The 19,363-nt window shown below is 38.6% G+C and overlaps 2 long non-coding RNA genes across 5 annotated transcripts in view; one reads left to right on the forward strand and one right to left on the reverse strand.

Annotated features, from left to right (window-relative positions):
• Positions 1–19,363, forward strand: part of LOC142829601 (uncharacterized) — a 251,947-nt gene that overhangs the window by 133,337 nt on the left and 99,247 nt on the right. For 2 of the 4 annotated variants that reach the window (XR_012904162.1, XR_012904164.1), the window contains one exon: positions 15,799–15,906. The exons of 1 other annotated variant lie outside the window; for it this stretch is intronic. This is a non-coding gene — a long non-coding RNA (uncharacterized LOC142829601). Of the gene's footprint in view, positions 1–8,770; positions 8,863–15,798; positions 15,907–19,363 lie in introns of those variants that run through there. One more of the 4 variants, XR_012904166.1, reaches the window with a different exon arrangement.
• LOC112546043 (uncharacterized) overlaps positions 8,689–19,363 on the reverse strand; it is a 33,274-nt gene continuing 22,599 nt past the window's right edge. The window contains exons 2-3 of the long non-coding RNA XR_003089676.2: positions 13,804–13,966; positions 8,689–8,826 (exon numbers count right to left, since the gene is read on the reverse strand). This is a non-coding gene — a long non-coding RNA (uncharacterized LOC112546043). The remainder of the gene's footprint in view (positions 8,827–13,803; positions 13,967–19,363) is intronic.

The raw sequence follows: 19,363 nt of genomic DNA on the forward strand, positions 1-19,363 counted from the left end.
ACAATGGGTACTTAAGAGCAATTAGCTCCTTCTCCATCAGCTTCATGTAGCATGGACACTAATGGACTATTTCTCTCCCTCCTTTTTTTCTCCTTTTTTTTTTCTCCCTGCTCCCCCCCTCCCATCTCCTATTTATTTAGAAACTGGGCCTTTAATAACTCCATTCATCTGAAGAAGTGGGTTGTGCCCACAAAAGCTCATGATACCATCTACATGTTTTATTAGTATCTAAGGTGCTGCAAGACTATTTAAGTTTTTCCAGTTATAGACTAAGTCGGCTACCCCTCTGAATCATAATTCTTTGTAAGTGTGTCCATCTTGTAGGTAGGATAGGGAGCCTGGGCTTAGTGTTGCCAGGTGTCCGCTTTTGAACTGGACAGTCCAGTATTTGAGCTTTTTGTTCAGGAAACAAATTGAGAAAATATAAATGTCCGGTATTTTCTAAATAAGATATAATGTAGATTGTGATGTTATGTCAAGTGTGTCTGGTATTTTTGTTGAAACCATCTGGCAACCCTACCTGGGCGAATGAAGGAGTGGGGCAGAATGGAGGGGAACACGCACACAGCATTCCTTTCAGACCTCCAGAGCTAAGATAAATGTATAATACAACTTTGGGGCCTGAGGGATTCATCAAGGTAATGTAACTGGTGACAAATCTGAAAAGGAGCTGTGATGCTAGGGACTGTGAGAGAAAAGGTGGCTCAACAGGAGCCAGAGCTAGTGCAGAGACCTCTGTACAGGTAACTTTGTCTCCCTCAGATCCCCTTGGAATCACTTATTTAGGTGTGAACCAGCTGGTCTGTTCCTAGGATAGAAGAAACAGAACTCTTCAATTGATATAACAGTGTGAGAGGAGTTTCCTCCTGGTGTTTGTTTCTGTGGGGAGGAATGGTTTGAGAAAGGAATATGATGTATTGTCTGCATCTGTTTTCTCAGTGCTGCATTAGTGCTGAGTCCCAGTATTCGAGTGTCCCCCTCCCTACATTTCCTCCAGTGGTGTCTCTTTCCTCAGACCAGTGTCTACTGGCATGAGCCTTTCCCTTCTCCTGTACTGCTTTTGACTGATTTAATTTATTTATTAGTATTACTTGCTGCTGTAATTGTTTTATTCATTTTCAAATTGTACATTGGCTTTAATTAGGTCCCAGAGCCTAGCAAATGTGACAATTTAATTTTTTTAATGAAATCTTATTAACAAAGGGAGTTCCCTGAAGTCCTCCCAGCTGTCATTTTAATGGGGGAGAACAGCTTTGGGTGTCATATCGTTAACTATATTCAGGTACATTTTTCCAGTACGGCATTTATTTGGTAATTAAAATAGCTTATTTAAATGACCATCTAGCAAATATAAATGATTTTTTTAAAAAGCCTGGTCTAAATAAAATGTATTCTTAAATGTAATCATGTAAAAAAAAAAGACAATTAGTCAAAGCCTCTAGTAAATAAAGATAAGATAAGATAATGGATATGTGTGAACTGTCACTACCATACTTGAAAAGTGAGAGTTCTACATGTTCGTGGTTTTTTCCTCCTAACACACAGGATAAATATTATATCTCATGATCCAAATCCTTTGTTTTCTCTAGAACACTTTGAATGAAACAATGCATCTTTTATTACTGAAAATAGAATAAATGGGTCCCTGAAGGATTTCTCTTAAGTCAGATGCATTTGCCATCTATATTGATGATCTTTGCACTTCATTATCATATTCAGCTGTCATTTATATGCAGATGACAATCATTTATGGTACTATATTATGCTGGGAGAAAGCTTAATATTATCTTCAAACTGATTTAAATGAACTTTAAGATAATCTGATCCAATCTAAATTACTATTAAATATTAATGAAACAAAGATCATATGATTTTGCTCAAAACAAAAATTGGGCAAACTGAACAATGGATGAACAATGTGACCTTGGAAACAGTTGGGAAATGTAAATTTTTAAGGATTTTGCTATATCATTTTTCATCCTCTGAGTAAATTATTGATTAGTTACAAAGATTTGAAAGAAGGCCAAGTTCCTTGTTTGGGAACAGAAAATATGTTGATTTTGGGGGAAAATAAAGTATTTATTTTTTCTTCCCAGGTTGCATTGTGTACTTTGGATTTTGCCAATTGCTGTACAACATTTGTTAGGGAGGATAAAGCATCTTTATCTTGGCTATCTAGGCAAATGTGCTTTGAATTATACATTTCATAAACATCACCGTCTGTCATTTTAGCAACAATTGGCAAAAAAATTAAAAACTGTCAACACTAGTACAGTACATTATCTTTCCACCCTCCTCCCCACCCACACCCTTCTCTCTTCCTGTAGCTTTGGCCAAACTTACTATCTTCTATCTGGAAACAGAAAAAATTAATAAGAAAATTTGTATCTATACTTGTTCAGCGGGAATCATATGGTTATTCCTTTGATACAGCAAGTAAGGAGATTCATGTATCTATAGGACTGTATATGTGTTTATAATCTACATATGGCCTAATTTTCTGAAGTCATTAGTGTCCTGGGAGGTACCAAGCACCCCATCTCACCCATGAGTGATTTCAAAGCCAAATACAGGGTTCCGTTTCTTTTAGCTGTTTACCATCTTGCAGGCTTGAGCCCATAATCTCACAGTAAAAGAAATACATAACTACATATTTGTCCAGAGTTCTTAAAAAAAACCACACAGCAAAGCTCCCCATATTCAAAAATTGGCAATCCATCTCTTTTATAACGTAGCATGATACTTCACAGACTGGTGCACCTGTTCTCCCAAAGTTGCCAAATCTTTGGATATTATCATGAATCTTATTATAATAAACATTATTATTAGCCTTCTGGTCTAGGGATGATCAAGGACAAACTTGAAAAGCTCCCATCTGGCATTTTTACAGGAAATGATGTCAAATTGTCCTCACTTACAATGGCCACTTTTTTGTTTTTGAAGCTGTTTCAGAAAGGAGAGAAATTACACTAGGTTTAGACATCCACTCTCTGAATCTACTCTGCCCACAGTGAAAATGGCTTATTTTCCCTTGTGCTACCAGGAGTTGTAACACATAGTGAGTGGCATGTGAATATGGAGGAAAAGAGGAACATGAATGTAAAAGCAAACAGTGAGGGACAGTGTGGGATAAGACTAATGGAGGCATGTAGGAGAATTTTGTGGCACCATTGGAGATTGTATGGGTGCAGGTGAAGATTCTGGTCTCGGGAAATATGTAGGAGGTGGTGCAGAGGCTGGAAGGGCATTTTGATCTGGGGCAGAGAGTTTGGGTGGTGACTTGGGTTAGGAGAGGGTGGTGACTGCGGTCAGAGAGTTGGGGAGCGGTGCTTATAAAAAGCACATGATCTTTTTAGGGAAAAAGGTAAGATGCCACATTTATTAAGAATACAATATCAAAGCAGCTAGTATATGCTTCATAAACATAAGTGCACGCACACACACGCACACACACATCTTGCAGGTAGTATATAGTTACCAGTCTTTTGTGGCTTAAGTCAGTCTTACTGGCCAGGTAAGACTGACTGACAGTGAGAAAGTCGGGGTCTTTCGATCGCAATTTGAGTCTCAGCTTGCAGGACCGAACCCAGAGTCTAATGGCAACAGCACCCCTTCTTATACGTGTAAGGTCCCATTTGAATCTATGGGTTTTGCAGTGTCATGCTGCAATTATTCATCCTTAAATAGTGTTAATTTCAGGTTTTTCCATGTTATTCTTTGATGGTTCTTGTCAGGTTTCCCATCATTGTCTCTTTTTTGTGTCTCACTCTTGGAGGTGTCTGCCTTTCTCCATGGTTCATCAATGCTGCAAAGTGAATTCAGCCTCGGACACAAAGGATGTTTACTGGTTATCTTCAAGGTTCCCACTTCTTTTTCTTGACCACCTGCACATTTGTGATGGCTTTCACACTTATAAACATCCTGCATCACACCAAACAATTTTACAGAGTTTTAGACAAGATTAATAGTTACTACAGGAATACGAGAAAAGAAGGGAATCTTGCACAACTTAGTTTGTGATGCAGACAAGGGGTACAGCTTGATTTGTAAAGCTAACAGGAAGCAAGACCTTACAGTAAACATTATCTAATCATAAAACAGGACTATGTAGAACTTTAAAGACTAACAAGATGGTTTATTAGGTGATGAGCTTTCGTGGGCCAGACCCACTTCCTCAGATCAAATAGTGGAAGAAAATTGTCACAACCATATATACCAAAGGATACAATTAAAAATAATGAACACATATGAAAAGGACAAATCACATTTCAGACAGAAGGGGGATGGGGGGGAGGTAAATGTCTGTGAGCTAATGATATTAGAGGTGATAATTGGGGAAGCTATCTTTGTAATCGGTAAGGTAATTAGAGTCTTTGTTCAAACCTAAGTGTAAAGTGTCGAATTTGAGCATGAATGACAGCTTACAGCCAGTAGCCCAACAGGGACCCCAAAACAGGTTCCCTGCCTGCCACAGCCCCAGGCTGCTTATAACAGATGGAGGCTCCCTCCCTAAGCCACTTTGCACTGCACACCTCTGGCGGGGGCAGGGCAGGAGACTTCACTCGCTGCTCCCACCTCCAGCCCAATCATCTAAGCTCCCTTTGGCCAGTTTCTGAGAGCAGGAGTGGGGAACCTCAGGCCTGGGAGAATGGATGCGGCCCCTGGCTTGCCTGGATGCAGACCCTGAGGCTCAGGACCCCCTTCAAGATTGGGGAGCCCAGCTGGTGCTCTAGCCTCTCCCCCCCCCCCCCCGCCCCACCTTACCGCAGGGCTGGAGCACACAATATCTACTAATGGGCCTCCCTAGGCTCTGGTGTACAAGGGAAATGCGGGGAGTCTTTCTCCTCAGTCAGGGGCTACATCAGTGAAAGGGTTTTTTTGGCTCCTTACTTGTGTGCAGCCCCTGACAGATTTTTCTGTGGATCAGTAGCCCCTCACCCAAAAAAGGTTCCCTACTCCTGTCCTAGAGAACCTTTCTGAGCAGCTTTGGGCTGCAGCAGATAGAGAACCTCCCTCAGGGTCTTGGCAGGGTGGGCCATGGGGCTGATCTGGCAGCTTGATGGGCTGGATCCAGTCCACAGACCGTATCTTGCCAGCCCCTGATTTAAATGAAGAAGACCCAAACCTATTTGAGTTAAGGACCCTAGCAATGCCGGGTAAATCATCTAGTACACTAACATGGAAGAGAAAATTAGGCCAGAATTCCAAAATTGTGCCATGGAAAAATGCACAATATGGTGTAACTGCTGCACTCTGTATTGTGGATTATTGGCATACTGCTTAACTCTAGCTTTTGGTTTGAGGCAGAGTCTTTGGGTGGAGATTTCCCAGGCATCTAATATGGCCATCAGAATTTCAGAATTGTAGTAGTGTCATAGCCTTCTGGAAATTAATTTGAATAGGATAGGTTACACGAACCATACAAAAGAAAGTTCTTGGGTGCTGCTATTATCCAGATTCACCGAACATAATAGCAGTATTTTCCATGACAATTTTTTTTAAATTTTAATTGCTAAGGGAAACTAACCTGAGTTCAGGGAGGAGGTATGGACAGGGTCAGCCTGTGTTTTGAGGAAAATCTCAGGTATTTCAGAATATGACCAGCTAGCAGGTGTGTCCTGTCGTTGACTGGGCAATGTCATTTTGCGTAGAGTATACTTACAGGAAAGTTCAAGAAATTAAATATATGTAATATAATTTTTTATTAATATGCTTGCAAAAGGGAAGTAAAAGAACAGGTTTAAATTTGTAGGATTTCAACTTCAAACATTAATCATTTTATTGAATAATTACTATCCATAGTAAATTTGCATGAGAAACTCATAAAGCTTCAATTACTCTTTGCATGACTAATTTGAATTATTTTGTGATTTGTAACAATAAATTTTTTTGCACTAAAATGACAGTTGAATAGGTGACTCGATTTTAATTTTGTTAGCAAATATTTTTTATGAACTCTGATCATAATAGTCATGACTTATTTTCCTATGACATACAAAAATAATTATTTAAACTTTTCACACAGCCTATTCCGTTGTAAAAAGTAGTACATTCAGTTAATTTAAGTGGCAGGATTGTTCATGCCAAAAGTTTATATCTGTAGGTAATTGCAAAGTATGACTTTATTTTGAACAAACAAATCCACAAACAAACAAACACTCTTAAAAATCTATAATAGATACAGCAATTTCTTTCTTAAGGTTCTGAAAACTTTATTTCCATTTGCTTACTTTAGCTCTTTTATGTCCTTGGTATTAACGATTCTATTCTCTAGCCTTTATTTACATCAGCACTCCTACTTGAAGTCAATGACATTATACTTGTGTATGAGAGCTACAGATTTGTTCCTGAAACTGTAATACAGCTGAATTCATTAAATTTTGTTTACTATGTAATGTTATATAAACTCCTTCCTACAACACAAAGCTTCACTTAGATAAACCACCATCTGATTGCTACGATGCTGTCTAGTTATGGTAAAGAATGTTACATCACAAAAGTTTGCTTTCTTGATGATACGCAATGTAAACCATAAACATTTTGCATTCACTTAGTGCAAGAAACATTTTATTTGCACCATATGTTTCAGTCGTGCTTGGAAAATCTCAGTGGTAAAATTACGAAGGTGTTTTTGTTTTTAGTTTTATTTTTAGTGGTTTTTAATGGCAGGTAAGAAATGCTTTTATAACATCATAAAACATGACAAATATCAGAAAATGAATCTGAAAGTCCATAAAGAAACAAGTCTAAAAAGAATGTAAATGTTGCAACAAGATTTGTAGTCACTTGCTGAAGACATTTAAATATATTGACCCACTGTTAGAGTAGGCTTTTTTATTATGAGGTGCACACATGCTTGATTTTTAATTGCTTCTTTCACATTGTATTGATTTTATGTACTTAAGCTTATAATGATTAACTTTGAAATCTTGTATATTATGAGCAAAACTCATTCAGATGAAGGAAAGGTGGAATGTGTGTGATGCAAACAGGGACATAAAACAGATTATACTGACTAGTGAGAGAGCACGTAGCTAAGCCTAATCCTTAGGAATGGCATCATACAACATTGACACATTCTTCCTACTAGCCCAGTTACATCCATATAGGAAGCCATTTGCTGTGAATGTTCTACAGATATCTATATCACTCAGGTGATAAGAGTAACCAATAATCTATTTCAAAGTTGGTCTTGTCTACTCCAAAAAATTAAATCAACCTAGCTACATTAATCAGCTGTGAAAAATTACACATCATGTGCAACATTGTTAGATCAAACTATCCCTCACTGTAGATGTAGATAGGTAGACAGAAGATTTTTTCCATTGACCTAATTGCTGTCTCTCAAAGGGATGGATTTAATGGAGCAGTAGAAAAACCCTTTCCTTTGAAGTAGATAGCATCTACTCTACAGAATTAGTGGCAGTGCCCTTGCTGTGATGGAGACATAATCGCAGATCCTTTAAAAGGTTTTAAGGGAGTCATCATGGTCCAGGGAACAAGGCACAGTAGTCAGTATTCTGGGGTTTACTTCTGATTTTGCCACTGACTTGCTGTGAGACCTTGTGCAAATTATTTCATCTTTCTGTGCCTCAGAATCCTATGTGTGAAATAAGAATGATAACACTTAACTTTTTAAAACATGCTGAGATCTAAAACTGAAATAGCATACAAGCTATAACATATTATTATTATAAGAGATATTATGGGTCAGATTCCCAGCCTCTGATAAGTGTTAACTGTTGGAGCCCTCCTCTCAGTGACAAAGGAGTCTTTCCAGGGTAGGCTGTGGTTTGGTGGTGTGATGCACTCTTGTAATCCTGGCCAGGGACACAACTCCATAGGGACTGATATCCTCCAGCATAACGCAGCGCTGCTCTGAGACTACTCTGACCTGTGCTGGGAGTCACTTCAGTCTCAAGGGGTGGAAAGATGGCAGAAAGTAACTTATGACTTTGAGCCTCCTGAGGTGGTCAGAGAATGTCTCCGAGGCTGTGCCTGGAATTAAACCTTATATAGTTATACAGTTGGCATTATCTTACTTGGATTTGGCTTGCGTTATGTAGCTCACATAATAAAAAATAATTTTAGAAACCAAAGGGGAGACTTCTCCATTCTATGGAAAAACCTGCTGTAGTAGACCAGGACGCAAGCCTGTTTCATAGGTCTGAGGGCTACCCATTTCAGGCTTTTTGCCAGTGTCTGTGATTTTGGGGGGATTTCCCAGACCCTCATGGCCACCCCGAGGCTTACCCTGGTGCCTCAAGAGCAATGGCTAGAGATGACACTGAGCAGAACTGATAGTTGGGGAGACTGTACAATCTCAGCTCTAGAATTCTTGTTTCCCGATCCGCTCTGATTCGTGTAAATTGGAGTATACATTTTTAACTGCAAGATTTTTTTTTTTTTGTCTAATGTATTTTAAACATCCGAGCAAAGAGCAATCTGAGAATGATCAGCCAACAGGATATTTCCAAGTGTTTTACTTTCCCACTATGAGCAGGTGCTGCCTCTATTCCCCACTGACAACAGGACTCCATCCAGGGATCTGGACTGGGTGACAGGGAAACCCTTGTTTGCTGTGTGGGACGATTTCCAGCTTAGGGGGAAAGAGAATGTCTTCTACCTTCCCCACGTTGCAGGGCTATGCAGCTGCGACTGCCAGCTTTCTCCGAGCAGAACGAAGACGCGCAGTTCCCGCACTCTGTCAGAGGGGGCGCTGTGTCCTATGGTTCAGCTCTGAACGGATGCGTGCCCTGTAGCTTCCCTGCTTGGACCTGCTTCCCCCGGCTCTGCAAGCTTGCACCTGCTGCACGGAGTGGCAAGCTGAGTGGGAGGGAAGGCAAGGAAAAGAGAATAAGAGTAAGAGAGATGTAGTAAGTTTACATTAAAATAGCTTATTAGCAAGCTGCGTATCTGTATATTACATAAGTATTTGGGTTTTTCTGGATTGTGTCTGTATTTTGGGGCATAACCAAATGGCAGGCATTTAAAACAAAAGTGTCCCGTGGGAGAATTTCCCCATTTCTTTTTATGGAAGCCTCTTCTGTATCGTGGTAGTGTTAAGTGGTCTTAAATCTGCCTTAAAAAATATTTTTCCCCCACAAAAAGTATAAATATAATGATCTTCCTCTTCTTCTGGTTTTTCAGCCTTTAGGGTGTGCAGCCTTCACTTTTTCACATTTTCTCAGCAACTGTTAGGGATAGAAACTTATTTTTAGTGTTTAAAAATGATTTTCTTGTAATCATTTGATTCCAGCACCCAGGGCTTTGAGGAAAGCACCAGAAATCACTTAATTTGTTAACAGTGGGCATCATTCACTCACTTTGTACTCCCTGGAAATTACTTTATATTTGGGGCACTTGAAACTAAGGATGTAAAATCCCATTTAAAATGTTAACGGTTAAACTCTGTTTAACCAGTTAATGGGCCCTGGGTTGAGGGTTAGTCCCAACAAAGTCAAGCACCGGTTAACTGGTTACTCCAGTAAGCATGTCTGCAAGGCAATGCTTATGGGTTAACCTGTTATTCCTTTATATCCCTGCTTGAAACTACCAGTTCAGCAAAGGTACTGCTTCTCCTGCACTCCTTTCCTTACTTCAGCTGGTTAGCACACATGTGGAAGCAAGGCAGCAGCTAATGCTGTTTTTAGATCCTCTGAAAGGCCTCCTGGAAGTTCACATTATTATATTATTAGCATATCATGCTACGTCAATACTTTTTAAAATCCTTGCAAGAGCATTGAAATTTGGTTGTGTTTTTATTTTCTACCTAGTGATAATCATATATGTGCAGAGCTTACTTCTTAGTACAAATATTAATTAAAACATAAAGTATTAAGTTGTTCCTTCTGTTTATTCCCATTTCCTGATTCTAACATCTTGGGATGTTAATGGGTAATCAGTTAGGGAGCAGCCCTGCTGTCCCCCTCCCCCGCCCGGCACAGAGCTGTTGGCTCCCAGCCACGCTGGCTAGGAGCCAGCAGTCCTGCATGGGACCAGAAGTACTAGGCCTTGGCCCCACACAGGGCTGCTACTTCTTGCCACGCATGGGTTGGTACCCAACAGACCTGCCCTGGGACGGAAGCAGCTGGGCTGGTGGAGCCTCTGCCCACAGTGGGGCACGTGGGGGCGGGGGATGGACACAACTTCTACAGTTAACTAATTAAACAGAATTTTACATCGCTATTAGTGACATCATGACCATTTCTAAAACAACCACTTGTGGTGTTGCAAAGAGAGGATTATCGTTTTAAAATTATTGCTGAAAAGTGAAGGAAAACAGTAGGAACAGAGGAGTTTAGAAACAAAGGCTCTGTTAACATGCAAATGCCTTCAGTTTAAAGAACAAGCAGGAGACTCTACAGAGAGGATGCTGTTGTGCAGTAATATTCTGAAAATAACATATTCCTCAATATTTTGTATAAGACATCAACAGTCTCTTAACTTTGTGTTTTCAGACAGATTGGGGTCTGCTTGCAGCAGGTCTTAAAAGAGTAGAAAACCCTCAGCCATAGATTATGAAGAAGGGGCAAATGTGAGCAATGTGTCAAAAAATCCTACCGTCTGTGCTGTGTGGAAACCAGATGTTTTTTCTAGTAATTATTATTATGATAATTCATTTAAGTAGGAATAAAATAAGGCATGATTGTTTACTGCAGCCTGTTTTCCCCAGACAATCTGGGAAATGAGAAGAAAAATCTCATAGGTTTTACCCTTGTTTAAATGAATAATTTTTTCATTTAACCAGGAGTAAGCATGAAAACAAAAATAGTTTGCATATATCTGCACATTAGCTGTAAATATACATCTTGCATTTTCTATCTCTAGAAGCCACCACAGGCTATTCAGGCATTTTAGGGAAGGCTACTTTGAATTTTATTGTTTTCTGAAAAGAAATCTTCTTTAGAATCAGTATGTTTTACATCATAACAATGCCTGAGACCTCTTCATGCTAAATATAATCCTCCTTCTAGAATGGGACTGGAACAGTTACTAAACCTAGGAACCCAGAGATTGACTGAGTAAGAGGAATGAATCACCTTTTTAACCTGGGAAGTGGTCCCTCCACATCAGAATTGATATACTGTACTTTCACAGGAGTGTGATAAAGCTTGCACTTGGCCATGAAATACCAGTTATTTTGTAGTTTAATACACAGCATTTGTCTTTATGGCTGTCAATCCAGTATCTTTCAGCTCTAATTTCAAACAGGTACAGAAACATACATAATAATGAGCATTACAAAACAGCTTCCCTCTTGAGCTTCTTCTGACTGGGAATAGTCTTGCCTCATGGGATCCGAGTATTCCCTTGCAAAATTCAAATAACTCCTGTTGACTTCAGAGGGAGGAGGGAGCTACTTATATTGGATAGAGAATATGGGATCTCTGTGGATCTGAGCTTGATGAACTTAGTTCAAAAAGAAAATCTCTGGTTTCCAAATTATGCACAACATTCAGTTGCAAAACCCCATGCTAGCAATGAGTTGGTAAAATGCTAGCCTGGCTGAGAAAGAGTTAAATGAGTCCTGTAACAAAATTTAAATCCTGCACAGGAAGTAGAAGAGTTTAATTGAACATGCACGTTACCAAGAGTGTCTCTGGTGGTTAGGGTTAATTTATCACACTGAATCCAATCACTTTATAAAAAGCCAGTGTGGGTTTCATTTACTTTGATGAGGTTTATTGCAAGATTCCAGAAAATCAATTTTGCTCTGAGCTATATTAAACCCAAGGGACTATAAACACCGTATGTACTACACATATTGTTATTACCTACTGGATCACTGGGGAAATTATATGTTTATCGTGAAGAAGGGTTATGGTTACGTTCATTGTCTTGGGTAACTCCCAGCCTACCAATCGCAATGAAAGAAAACAAAATGGTAGGTTTAGCATGAGGTATAGAAACACATGGCAATAGTGATTTGATTCTCAAAAAGACTTTAAATAGCTGCCACTTTGTATACTACCCTTACAAATAAATATTAAATGCCCATGATGCATACACTACTGTTAATTGTCCAGATTCAGATATTTCCTGCTTCCAGAGATTCTTAAGATCCTTTGAGAGAAGCAGTGACAGGCTATGATTTAAATGGTTTGGTTTGAGCAGATGGATTAGTGACTCTGGATAGAATTTGCAGCTTTCCAAGTAAGAGGAATTTCCATTGTACCCTAGACACATGCTCACACTCTTTATGAATTTTATATTAATTAGAAAACAATAAAAATAATGTGCAAAACTATATTCTTATATGAGCTGTGACCAGGGGGTCAGAAATGAATTTGGGAGTGTGCAGAGCAGTAGGCTTCTTATTTTGCAGTGTCTTAGAATTAAAATTTGCATAATCAAGGTAATAAAATCATTTAATAGCTGTCAATTTCCTTCCCATCAGACTTTTATTTTAAACAAGGGGTACTTATAGGTGATGTATTAAAGGGAGAGATGGCTTGGTGGAATATTCCATAGTTAGTTTTCCACCAAAATCTGGGGTTTAAAGGCAGTACAGGTTGCACCTCTATAAATTGGGACTCTTTGGTCTGGCAACTTCTGTGGTCTGGAAGTACCATGGATGGTCCCGGATCAGAGAGCCCTGGCATGCTGTGGGGGATGGAGGCCTGGGAGCCCAGTGCAATGTGCAGGGAGGGCAATGCGCAGCCCACCTGAGCTGTGGGGGTGAGCCAACACGCAGCTCAGATGAGCTATGGAGGGGAAGAGGTGGCCAGGAGCTGATGCAGGGCTTAGCTGGGCTGCAAGGGTGGGGAGCGGCGGCTCAGCTGTGCTGTGAGGGGAGCTAGTAAGCCTAGTGTGGGACATGGCAGAGTGGGGGGACAACAGCAGGGGGACCAGATATGACCTCTGCTGGTCTAGCAAAATCCCTCATCTGGGACCGGTTAGGTTCTGAGGATGCCGGACCAGAGAGGTCCAACCTGTAATCATGAAGAACTGATTTTCTGTAAGATTAGTTGTGAAATTTCAGGAATGTCTTTTTAAAAAAAATCTATTCTGTATATGCTAGTAACTCATGACAACAACCATATTTTTTTTCCAAGCCAGTGACTATTCTGCAACCACCAGATAATGAGTAATTCTCAGGGCTTTGGTATTTAACTTGCTTTAAGAGAGTTGGGCCTCAGCTATAAATCAATGTGAGATTTATTTGTAGTGCATGAACTTTTGACATTTTATAAACTGCCAAAGATGCTCTCCTTGCATTGACTTTCATTGGAGTTTGACACCTAATTCCCCAGCAGCTTTTGAGAATTCCTCCTTGTATCTTGCAATCATTGCTTATATTTGTACCTTTACATAAATATAATGTTTCAATCCTCAGCTATTTACTCAGGCTATGTGTATACTGTGGCGCTATTTCAGGAAAGCAGAAATATCCCAAAATAGCTATTCTGTGTCTTTTGAGTGCACCCGTTATTTCGACTCACTATTTCATCATCCCTGTAAATCTTATTCCCTGAGGAGTCAGGAATGTTTCAGAATAGCGCTCTGTTTCAAAATTTGGCATTGTGTAGACCACGTCAAATTTCAAAATAAGCTATTTTGAAATTAACTCAAGATAAGCTATGCAATTTGTATAGCTCAAATTGTGTAGTTATTTTGAGCTCTGGGTGCAGTGGAGATGCCCCCACAAGCTCCCAATGAAACTTAAGTTGAAAAAAGCCTGAAGGATTTAGCTTATACCAGGTGTATAAACCTGACTCTGATTTACAGGTGGTTTGTAAAAGTGAGATAAAGACTGTACTGGAATACCAACATACACAAATGATCTTTTAAACCACTTACTTGAAATTTTGTTATGCTGGCAATTTTATGGGAAATTCCTTTCCTTCTGTGTATGTGCTTCAACGGGATTACTCGTGAGTAAGAGAATCAGAATTTGTCCCATTAAAAGAATGTACATCTGTATCATAAATACTCCTTTTCCTTATGATATACTTCCAGTATACTGCAAGACATATAAACTGTGACATATTAAATAATCTGCTGACTGAAAATCATAAATGCAGTACACAAATTCAAACAAAACTTAGCAACAACAATAAACATTTTCAGGTTCAGCATTCTGCTGTTTGTTGCATTTTGTTTCCCCATTCTTTGTATGTCATCTTTTTATTGTGAACTATTGAAGTCAGAGACCTTGCCTTCATAGCTTTTTTGTATACTGTTATAATTAAGCAAACATATAAAAGTAAAAATGTAAACAATTAAGGCTATTTGTAAATGCAAGTGAATACTTTTTCTTTATTAGAATTATCCCTTTTTGATCCAAGCCACCAACATTTCATAGAAAGTGGGTTTCAAATAAAAGATCTTGGATTTGTCTAGTCTTTGCAATGGACAAAACAAGATGATTTTGGGTTTGAATAAATCCCTTGATCAGATTTTATTTTTGCCGGATGGCATATTCAGATCTGTGTTCCATTTCATCTGAACCACTAGTGTTCACCATGGTGGTTTTCAGGTGAAAGGTTACTGGTAGGATTAGCTTGGGTGAGATCAGTTAGGCCAACACTGAGTAATGGTGAAAATCTCACTGTCAGTTTTGACTCCTGTTTAATAAAAATTGTGTTTTCCTCCTAAAGGTAACATTTTAGCAACAACACAATAGCCTTCATATGTAGGCAAATACTTTAGAACAGGGCTACCCAACAGGCAGCCCGCGGACCACATGCAGCCCATGGCCCATTTGCTTGCGGCCCATGGTGCAGTTTGGGTTTATGGTGCGGCTTTTGTTGATATGTGTTTTAGTAGTTAAATTTCTGGACTGTCATTGCTCATTAAAAGTGCTGTCATATGGGTGGAAATCGGGTAAATATTTCATTTTATTTATATCGGCAGAACTGAATTAAATGGGGCCTGTGTGTTGTGTAATCTTGACTTAATCTTTGTATTCATGCCCATCAGTTTGTAAGAAGCTATTTGCATATATTTGTATATCTATTTGCAGGGCTTGCCGAGCCGCGGCAAGCCCCGCTTGCCAGCTGCGCTGTCCGGCGATCTGCACATGTGCAGATTGTTCTGCTCATGCGCAGATCACCCGAACCCGGCTCTTCCGGTTTGTAATCTACTCGCCACGGGTGAGTAGATTACATAGTTTGTCAGGCCCTGTCTATTTGCATGCATATGCAACCACACTTAAGTTGCGGCCCTCAGCATGTGCTATGAGTATCATTGTGGCTCCCGGGGCTTCCAAAGTTGAATATCCCTGCTTTAGAAGGTGCCTTTGGAGTCTGTGGCTTGTTTTTACAAGACTCGAGTGTATTTTTGAGATCACATCAAAAAGTATCATCAAACACAATAGGTGGTAAAGCAAAAATGGTATTAGGGAAATAGTGAGCATGATATTGGTACCATATACTAGGAATGTCAATGATTAACCGTTTACGTGGTGATGTTTACCAGTTATGGTAAACAGGTGGAGGCTGGAGCAGCCCCATGCCCGTCACGGACAGGGGTCTGCTCCAAACCCAGAGGGCCCCCTGTCTGCCCCCATTTAATCAGGTGACCTGTTAAACCTAATATTTAACTGGTGAATTAAACAAACAGGAGTTTATATCCCTACTGTATATATAGTGTGCACATGTCTAAAGTGTTATATATTTTCATGGATAGACATAGACTGCAATTATAGTTTACCAATAAAAGAATTAGTTTGAGAATATACTTTCTTCTTTTCCTCAGTCTCTTTTAAGGATTTATGCACCAAATAATTAAATTATATCTCAGCAGCTAAACAAATTATGCAAAATTGTACACCATGAATATTTTATATTTCAGAACCCCAAAGCAAGGACTTTTGACAGTTTTACATCTGCAGCAACCTGCATCGTACCCAGATGAATTCAGCAACAGATAAGTTCCTCTTCTGCCTGAAACTTTACTCAGGTTTCTGGTTTTTAGCTTGCATTTCTCTCATATTAATAAGAATGTCTCAAGGGTTTTATTGTACATAAGAAAATGGAAGTTACTGCAGTCGGCTTTCTTTTTAGTCTTCCAGAAGACAGGGAAGTTATTCCCTGTACAATTCTGAATTGATTTAAAATTCACAGAATCGTATAAAGGGAAGTGATGTGTTAGAAGCAAGAATAAGTTAAAAAATATAAATCATTTACACAGATACCTCAGTTGCTGCCAGATTCACTATTTCTGATGTGTGTCTGTTTATTTTAAATCTGTTTCTGTATGCCAAATTGTCTCCTTAAAAACATGTTTCTCTTTTTCCCCTGTAAATAAGGAAATGTGTAACCACATTGGGATAAAGTAGAGGCATATAGCTCTGATCTGTTGGCAGATGAAAATAGTTTACAGAGAATGCTTGAGGTTTTTCTCATTTATTTTGCTTTTAATTAATGATCTCATCCTGGTTCCATCATGTAAGAAAGAGCTGGCATACCAAGATCCATGCATCTGCCCCAAAGAGGTTGGCAAAACAGCAATTTTGTAATGACAAGTTAACAGGGATTCTTTGGCAACCCTTGCTGGTTCCCCGGATGCGGAATCATGTGAGCTAATGCAATAACTTTAACTTCAAATGTCACTGACTCAGGATGGTTATGTGTATATTTTATGATGCCCATTAAGATCTAATATGTTCCAATAACTACATACCAGCAAATACAGTGCTATGATTGTAATTTTAAAGTAAAGAACACTGTTCACTATAGATTTAATATTAATAGCTTTCCAAGAAAAATTCTCAACAATCCATCAGCGAATCGCAATCTGTGTTTGAAAGCAGTTGTATATAGTGCTCCTTTATGTGTTATACCTTAATCTTACCTACTCCATAGATTTTTAATGGTGTCAGTACACATGTGGTCTAATTGATCTTTTGTAATAATAAACTATTAATTGCCAAAGGTATAGCAAGCAATTTGAAAGTTATACATGTGCTAGCTAGTCCACCAGGTAATCTTGTTATCTGTCTACCTGACTTTTCTGTAGTATCCTCATCACAGTATCTTAAGTGCATCTATTCTCCCTTTTTCATATCTAACTTATTCCATAATTAAGAACTAGACACACTGTAATACACACAGTATGTTTCCTGATACAGGTGTTCAGCAAAATACTTCATGTAATATTAGGTGTTTTGATGAATTGGGGCCATAATGAGCATATTGGTTGGAATTTTGCAATAGAACTAATAAAAGACTGGGTATGTGCTGCTTTGTACATAGCTTAGATCTCTCTGTGCTGGTCTTCATTGTAGTAAGAGATTCTTGATAATGTATCAAGTTGAAATTTCCAATACTCTTAAAGATTTTATTCCTAATCATATACTCCTTAATTAGACATGGCTGCCTTTGAATGTATGAGGAGTACGAAATGAGTATCTTCTTGTGGAAAGCATGAACATCATCACTGAAAAATTGTAACATATTGATCATTAAATAGTGTAATAAGTAATACTTTATGTGAAGAATTAGGTCTGACTATGCATGACAGAAATCATAACCAGAGCAGTTTATAATCCAGTATGTTTATAAAAGGGAAGAGCAGCATACGTTGTTTTGATTTTAGAAAATTGATCCATATTAGTGAAAAAAATGTAGTTCAGTAGTTTTTCTTAAAAATAGAATCTGTATTCTTCTGTGTGTATTTAGCAATATTATGTTTTAGACTTTTGCTCCTCTGTGTTTCTGGGGAATGCTTTGCTAATGTTTTATTTATTATTTTTATAGTCAGGAGGACCATGTGCTGGTAACATCCATAAAGCATAGATGGAAAAAAATTATGAATTACTGTTAATATTGATGGATAGGCCAGAGATCCTGATTTTTTTTAAAAGCAAGCAGTTTTCTGTGCTTCACAGAAGATATTTTCTTATTTAAAAACAGTATACTAATACCACAATTCTTGTTTAATTTACTAGCTTTTTCCTTTTTGTGATCTAGTTTGCACTGAAATATGGAATGAAAGTTTGAAGTGAACTTATGTGACCCAGTAGCCAAGTTAGGAGAAACACAACCTTTTAAAATAGGAAATCAGACATACATACAGTAAGGGATTGCTTAAACGTGAGGAATATTATGGAAAATTAGGGTTATAAAATGTTCTGGACCAGATTCCATAAATTAAAAGGATCCCTTTATGAGAAACTTCTTTTGCTAGTATGCTGTAGTTAGCAAAAGTTAGGCTGTTTTTATTTTAAATAAATGTTGACTAATGAACATACATATAATTCTTCTAGAAGTAAACAGCAATCTCCTGTGCTGCTTTTCATTATACAGTATGTACACCATATTCATTAACACTTTGCCAAGAAAAATTAATGAAATTTCAACAATATTCAGCATAATTCTGGACTGTTTTGAAGCCTTGTAAAATGCACTTTAAGAAATGTAAGTGAAATGTGTTTAATAAATTGCAACATACCACATTTTGAATTTGCATGTTTTCATGGAAGAAAAAAAATATTGAATTTGAATCTCAGGATTTCATAAACAGAAGTTTTCACTCACTTCCCTCAGAAATGGTACAACTTCATTGTGAGCACCCATCATTGGAAATAAGAAAACAATGGGAACAGTCCATCAGTGATGGATGTCAAGGAGAATTTTGCTTTGGTAAGGACTGTGTGATTAGCTCAACAGACATGTTACAAACCCTTGTTTAAAAGTGATAGATATGTAGCCGTGTTAGTCTGGGGTAGTTGAAGCAAAATGCAGGACAATGTAGCACTTTAAAGACTAACAAGATGGTTTATTAGATGATGAGCTTTCGTGGGCCAGACCCACTTCCTCAGATCAAATAGTGGAAGAAAGTAGTCACAACCATATATACGGTTGTGACTACTTTCTTCCACTATTTGATCTGAGGAAGTGGGTCTGGCCCACGAAAGCTCATCATCTAATAAACCATCTTGTTAGTCTTTAAAGTGCTACATTGTCCTGCATTTTCCTTGTTTAAAAGAAATACTATGGAAAGTAATGCTATACTAACGTATTATTCCATCCTCTAATCATGTAAACATTAATCAGAAATGTTGGTGTTGCGGGAACAGAAGGGAAACAAAAATCCAAGTCATCTACCCCTACATTTTTGTACAAGAAGTTAATTTTTGGTTTGATGCTATGGTTGTGTTTTTGAAAGAGCATAAGAAAAATAGATGCCTAGAGTCCCACTGAAGCTCACTAAGGGTATGTCTACACTACCCCGCTAGTTCGAACTAGTGGGGTAATGTATGCATACCGAACTTGCTAATGAAGCCCGGGATTTGAATTTCCCGGGCTTCATTAGCATAAAGCCGGCGCCGCCATTTTTAAAAGCCGGCTAGTGCGAACCCCGTGCCGCGCGGCTACACGCGGCACGGGCTAGATAGTTCGAACTACGTAGCCAT

Source organism: Pelodiscus sinensis, chromosome 5, assembly GCF_049634645.1.
Source record: "Pelodiscus sinensis isolate JC-2024 chromosome 5, ASM4963464v1, whole genome shotgun sequence".
NCBI classification, from domain to species: domain Eukaryota; kingdom Metazoa; phylum Chordata; order Testudines; family Trionychidae; genus Pelodiscus; species Pelodiscus sinensis.